Source organism: Anastrepha obliqua, chromosome 3 (assembly GCF_027943255.1).
Source record: "Anastrepha obliqua isolate idAnaObli1 chromosome 3, idAnaObli1_1.0, whole genome shotgun sequence".
Classification (NCBI taxonomy): Eukaryota; Metazoa; Arthropoda; class Insecta; order Diptera; family Tephritidae; genus Anastrepha; species Anastrepha obliqua.
This window is the reverse complement of record NC_072894.1, coordinates 93,523,158-93,530,568: the sequence shown is the minus strand read 5'-3', so window position 1 is coordinate 93,530,568 and position 7,411 is coordinate 93,523,158.

Genomic DNA, 7,411 nt, shown 5'->3' with positions numbered 1-7,411 from the left:
TGGAAAAAACTACGAACGGTTTAAAACATATATTAAAATTAATATTTGAGTATAATAATTTATGGATAATGGAAATGGATATATGTACATATTTATGTGTATAAATAAATGTACGGTATAACAGAAGTTACAACAAATGGTTTGACTTAATCCAAAAATTAATTAGTCCTGCCATATTTTCTGTTAAGTCCGTTATAGATATGAAATTATAATACTTTTTTTAATGAAGTTAGTAATCATATAAATATTAAAATTTTTTTGTTTGTTTGTTTGCCTCCTTTATTAATTACACCTGCCGTATGACACTAAGTAATTCTTTCTACAGCTTGGATTTCATTAATGATTATCAATATTACATGTTGGTTAAGTTTTTGTGTGAGTTTACAAGTGTAGCTTTAAATTATTCTAGTTATCAGCTGAATTGGGGTTGGTAGCTTGAGTCCCCTGGAGTTTGCCCTTTTTTCTGATGGGAGTTGTCGCATGCCAGTATTTGTATGGTTCATTAAACGAGCAATATGGTTTGTGCTGCGTTTCCGGATGATTTCTGCTACTGTATCGATGTATGTTGAGGTCGCGATAAATATCTTCGTTTGGGACGTACCAAGGTGCATTGGTTATAGTTCTGAGCATTTTTGATTGTAGTCGTTGAATAATGTCAATGTTACTTTTACTAGCAGTTCCCCAGATTTCTATGCCGTATGCCTAGATTGGCACAATCACAGTTTTGTAATTATATAAGGGTTTTGTTTAGCAATGACAGTTTCGAGCGCCTGCCAAGTAGCCAGTATAGTTGTCGGAATCTGTTTTTTACCTCATTTCTTTTCAACGTGATATGTTCTTTCCAGAGAAGTTTAGAGTCAATAGTCATTCTAAGGTATAGTGCTTTGGTGTATATCGGGATTTGTGAATTGTTTGTAGTCAGATTCTTGTGTCCTACTTTTTTTGTTAGAATAAACTACATGAATTGTTTTGCCACTATTGATTTGTATACCCCAAGCATTAAACCATGTTAGTGATTTGTTCAAAATCTGTTGAAACTTGTTTGTTGCTGCTTCTAAGGTTTTATCAGTTGACAATAGGACGGTGTCATCTGCAAAAGTTGCTATCATGTCGATACTTGCAGGCAGGGGAATATCAGCTGTGTACAGCACATATAGTACAGGCCCTAGTACACTGTCCTGAGGTACACCGGCTTCCATGAGTTGAATGTTAGAGTATTTGTCTCTATATTTCACGTAAAAATATCTATTTGCTAAATAGCTTTGGGCCACACGCTGTCGAAAGCTTTCGCTACATCAAGATACAGAGCAACGCATGTACATATTTCATTTATCAATTTCTGACAATATTTTATTTCTTACTCTATGTACCTGCTCTATTGTTGAATGTTTTCTACGAAATCCGAATTGGTGTCGCGCCTGTAGTATGGAGTCAAGGCGGTCAAGTATAAGCTTCTTAAAAAGTTTGGATAATGGCGGTAATAAACTAATTGGTCTGCATGAAGAAGCTTAAGAGGCGTTCTTATTAGGTTTGGGTATTGCGATGATTTCAGCAACCTTCCAAGCCAGTGCAAAATATTTCATTCGTAATGCTGAGTTAAATATATTTCTTAAGTAGAGAGTGGCTTTGTCAAGTAACTCCTTTAGAATCCTTCCTGTGATTCCGTCATATCCTGGGGATTTATTTACGTCAATTTTTGTCTCAATTGCTATTCGTATTTCTTTCGAAGTTATTTTCTTGATTGGTATATTTATGTTATTTGTGAGGTGAGCATGAAATTCAGAATTGTCAACGTCTTGGTTATTATGTTGATTTGTTAATGTTTTTTTTAAATGATCAGCGAGTATTTTTGCTTTTTCTTTTGGTGTTTTCGCCAAAGAATTTGTCCTAGTCCTTAGAGGGGGTTGCTGCATAACTGCGTTGTCGATTTTTCTGCAGGCCTTCCATAGTGTATAGTTTGTAGCTCTAGTAGCTCCCAGTGATGAGAAAAATATTTCAAAGTTTTCCTCCTTGTCCACTTTTAATATATCTTTAATTTCTTTTGTTGCTATATTTAGCCTTTTTTTAATATCCGGTGAACGTGTATTGCCATTGGTACCTTAGTTTTCGTTTTTCTCTGATTTTTTCCAAGATCTTATGGGGTAATTTGTATTTGTTGTTACTCACCTTGATTATAGGTGTTGTTATGTTGTTGTTGCATACACTATACTGTCATTGAAGTATGCGATTGCGAAGTCAATTTCCTTTCCGCTCTTTAGGGGGACTTTAATGTTAGTGCTTTGCTCCATAATTTCACGAAAATAGTCCCAGTTCGTATAATTATTGTAAAATTTATGTGTCTTGTAGTTTAGGATAGGACTGGTTTCATAGCTTAATAACATTGGAGAATGATCAGATGAGAGGTCAAAGCTTGGAGTTATTTTCAGTAGCTCACTTTTAATATCTTTCGTAATGAAAAAGTCAATTAAAGCAGGTTGTTTCCGTATATCAGTTGGCCAATAAGTTGGTTCTCCGGAGCTTAAAAAGTTACTTTTATTTTCTATTATTGCATCGTAAAGATTTTTTCCTTTCGTGTTTTTTATTCTGAATCCCCATAAGGTATTCTTTGCATTGAAATCTCCGCCTGCAATAAAACGGCCTTCAGGAGTTTTAAGAAAGTCAAAGTATAGTGTCTTAGAATTTTTATGTTTAGGAGGGCAGTATATGGCAGAAAGAGTTAAATGTCCAACAAAGTCCTCAATTTGTATAGATGTCGCTTGCAAGTAGTCCTGTCTATAGTGGTTCACATCAATGCATTTAATATATTTGTTTATAATTACTGCCGTTCCACCATGTGCCTTGTCATCAGGGTGATTGGTGTGATAAATAGTATAGTTAGGAAGGTTTAAATAATTTCTATCTGTGAAATGTGTTTCAGATATTAGAGCTGCGTCTATGCTATTGTTTTTTAGGAATGTTTTTAGTTCCAGTGCATGTTGGCTTAGACCATTAGCGGTCCACAGGACAATTCTTAATTTATCTAGTTTGCTCATTAAATTTAGCGAAAAGTAACGTGATCATGTTTATCATTGCAGACATTTGTGAGATTAATTGTTTCATCATATCTTTCAACTCTGAAATTTCTTTGTTTTCCGTTATAGTTTCTCAAATAGATTGAGCATCATTTTTAGCGTTTACGGCTGTTATTTGGGCATAAGATAAATTTGGTGTGTTGAGTTGTCACATTGTCTAGTGTAGTTTGTGATGCAACTTTTTTTCTGTGTTTGTAATTGTGGTGGGATTTTTCTGTCTGAGACTTGGAAATTGCTGTATTTTTAATGATTTATAAATCATACAGCCCTTGTAATTGGCTGTGGGGTTTTTACTACAGAGAGCACATTTTTTTTCGTTAATGTCCTTTACTGGACATTCTACGGCTTTATGACTTCTAGCACATTTGACACACACAGGTGTTTTAAAAAAAATTTTTTGTATGACCGTATTTTTGGCAGTTTGTGCATTGAGGTAAAATGCGTTTTTGATGTCGAGGCTCAAATTTAATTTTGCAATGCAGTAGATGTGTAATAGTGTATATATCTTTGTTGTTGGGTTTGGCTTTTAATTCAAGTGTAAACAGTGGCAAAGGTGCTTTGGTAGTAGCGTGTAAGATATTATGAATATTTGTAACCTCATGTCCAAGTTCACCTAATTCTTTTACAATTTCATCTTTATATAATATTAAAATAAAAATTTAATTTTCATTCGAAATGGTAACCATTTACTTTTACACAAGCCTTCAAACGATTAGGCCCTTTCAGCTATTGCAGCACGCATGGTTTGTATGGATTTTGACGTCGCTGCTCGATCCAAAGAGGGTTTGAGATTCTCCAAATTTCAGGGAGGCCTTCGATAGGCCATGTTCTCCAATTTTGACTAAAAATTATAGTGCAATGGATTCAGATATAATTCTAGACGGCCAATCTTCTGCGGCTATGAACCCAGGAATATTATTTTCTAACTAGTGCCGGGTGGTTTTTGCCCGATAGGATGTAGCGAAATTTTGCTTCACCACGCCTTCTAAGACATCCTCTTGTTACACTTTTGCCCCGGCCTTAACCACTTTTTCGCAGAAAACTATTACGGGGCTGGATGATGGCCACGCTGAACCCTTCGAATAACATTTCTTGCGTCTTTTGAATTTTATCATGGCTGTTGACCGCGTGCCACCGGAAAAGCTGCTTGCATCTGTCGAGTCTAATTTTCTTCACGAGTAGCCTATATTAATTCAAATTAATAATAGTTAACTTAGAGGAAGTAATAACTAACTTGGAAGAACAAAATCATTGGCAGAACAAGTTCATCTTGTGCAGAAAGCAGTTACAACTATTCAAGTGTGCAGCGTGAGATTGGGCAACAAAAACAAAGAAAGCAAACTTTGAATATACTTGCACCTAACTTCATTACGCTTTAATCACGTGTGTTTGGAATTTTGACGTAAGTCACGATTATTCTTGCATTACTAACTACTTTCAATTATTCGTTATTAAATTTAAGGTCTTTCTTAATTTTTTCTAATTGTGTTCTGTAAATTTTTAATTAATTGATAAATTCTTGGGTTGATAACTATGCATTGACATCGGTGCTGGCATTTACGTGTTTTAGCTTTCTTTTCCAAACTTTCTTATATTCAAGCCTGAAAAGTATTCGATCCCGTCCTCATGGAGGCTATCCAATTCTTCTCTATGTTGTAGCGCGTTGGCAATTACTAGGACTTCCTTCAAAATTACCTCATTATCAGAAAGAAAGCTTTCTAAATTCTCCATTAATGTGTCACTTAGACGAGGTCATCCAGTTTTATCAGTTCGCAGCAAAACTTGAGGTGTCGTAAGCTACGATTAGTTAATACTGCCTATTGATAACTTATACATTTTTAAAGCAACTTTACCTAGTAAATATTTCCGCAACCTATAATTAAAATATATTCAGCTCGGATTATAAAAAGTGCAGATGGAAGCCAATTTCTTTTTAATATTTTAACTGAAACATATCAATGTATGCAAGTATGCATGTAAATGTATTGGAACTTTACGAAGACTTTGCGCAATTGTCCCTTAGAAAAACACATTTTATATAGTACATATAGTACATCATTGTTGGCTGGTCGGGTCGTCGCCTGCTGTGGTATATGCCTCGAATTGTCTCGGTTTCGTGCCTGTGTCCTCCATGCCCAAGATGACAGTAAACCTGCGTCTTCTTCTACACCGGACAACCTAGCAGTTATGACTGCAATTCGAACAAGCCCTGTTCATATACATATATTTCGTACCAATCATTAAAGTTTTTCCCTTACTGGTTACTGGCATAACTTTTCTCACGATCCTGTTAACTGCTATTATATGATGTTGTAGATTAGATCTAAGATTATAAAATATATGCTATATATATAAATATGAAGCTTTCATTTAATATATACAAATTTGTCTGGGTTGACACAGATAGAGACGGGCAGACGAACGGACGAAAATAAAAGCAACATTCATTTGAGGAATTCAGGTGGTGGTGGCGGTTGCAAATTGTTTCTTTTATTCAATATACTTACATTTAATTTCCTCGAGTTTTTGGGCCATAAAATATTACAATTCACGTACACTGGTGCAATACTATAACATAGTATAATACTTCTAATTTCAACAACCGCTCTTTTACCAAGATTTAATAAATCACATTTCTGTTCGATGATTTATTGATCACCCACGATGTAGAGAATGCATAGTTGTGCCGAACATCAAAATGTTAATCGGCTCTGCAAATTTGAAGGAACAGCTGATTTTCTAACATTAAAAGAGCTATGACAACGATTTATTTACAAAAAAGTTTAGAGATTTGTCGTATTTGAGACTGTGTTGGTTATACGACAAAATCAAAGCAGTCAATGCCCCTGTTAACTAGGTTCATAATGATGGCTGGGCAAATTGAATTGTTATAGTCTCGAATTTAAACCAACTTTGCTCCAACACTTCATTTGGTACATTTGGATGCTTTTCATGATTTAAAGTATTTTCACAAATAATCAATTAGATTCGTGTCTGAAAATGATAGAGTCTACTCTATTCTACTCTACTGGCCTTTCTGCAGCTAGTTTTTGACAACGTGCGCTGTGTGCTTAAGGCCTATATTATCCTTATGTACCTGCCAGATTTTATAAAGGACAGACAGCTTCAAATCGTTGATACCCACTGGCATGACATGAAGTTCATTTAATATGTTTTTTAGTTTGATAAGCAACCACATTCCTTGGTGCTTCACTTGTTGAATATATTACAATTACGAAATATCTCTCTTGCTTCAAAATAATGAAAATAGTTCTTTTTATACTTTGCACCCAATAATGAAAACACAGTAAAAAATAACGCAAATGGCTTAATCGATTATGAGTCGATAGAATTCTGCATTCACTTAAACCAATTTTTAAAAAACTTTTCCAACTCAGTGGAATCTCCAAAACGAGCTATTTAAAGGCTTCGGCAGCTCTTTCAGGCGTTCAAAAACGTTGATTCCGCATTTTTTTGTGATGTTCGAGAACAAAAAGGAGTTATTAGATGCCAAGTTAGAACTGTAAGGCGGATGACTCATTAATATAGGCCCTTATTATGAGCAACATTCCATCTTCGACTGTAGTCGAAAGTGCTGATCGAACGAGGTTTCATTTGGTATTATGGTGCTCATTCGTTGAAGAATAGGACTATTATGAATTTCGATCGCTCGACGCATTTACAATAGATAATTTTTTCTCGGCTGATACAGCAAATCAAAATAAAAGAAAAAGCGATTGTCTTGATATTCTTTGTGAACAACATTTTTAAAAGTGAAAAAAAAGTATTTTTTGTGAAAATGATTACAACGGGAGGTAATAGATACCCTGGAAAATTATATTTGCCAAAGATGGATACAATTTAGTAGTACAGAGGCTGAGCATTTTATAGCAAATACCGGATTCCAGGAATAATTGGATGTGTTGATGGCACGCATATTAAAATTGTCGCTCCCAGAAAAGAAGTTCAACATTTGTACTACAACAGGAAGGGATTCTACAACATTAATGCTATGATTGTAAGTAAACATTTGCATATATGTAAATATGAGTCATAAATTCTAAATACGAACAATGTAAATTTTAGGTTTGTGATCATATAATGAAAATAACTTATATAAATGCGAAAAATCCAGGAGCTACTCATGATTCTACGGCTTTCAATATGTCGCCGTTGAAAGCGCATTTAGAGGAGCAACATCTCAATGGACGTCGTAATACTTGACTCCTCGGTATGTAATAAACGCCAATTGAAATTCCGATTTTAATAATTTTTGTCTGTCTCAGGTGGTGTTGGATACGCTCTAAACCCATATTTAATGACGTAGTTCAGAAGCTTTG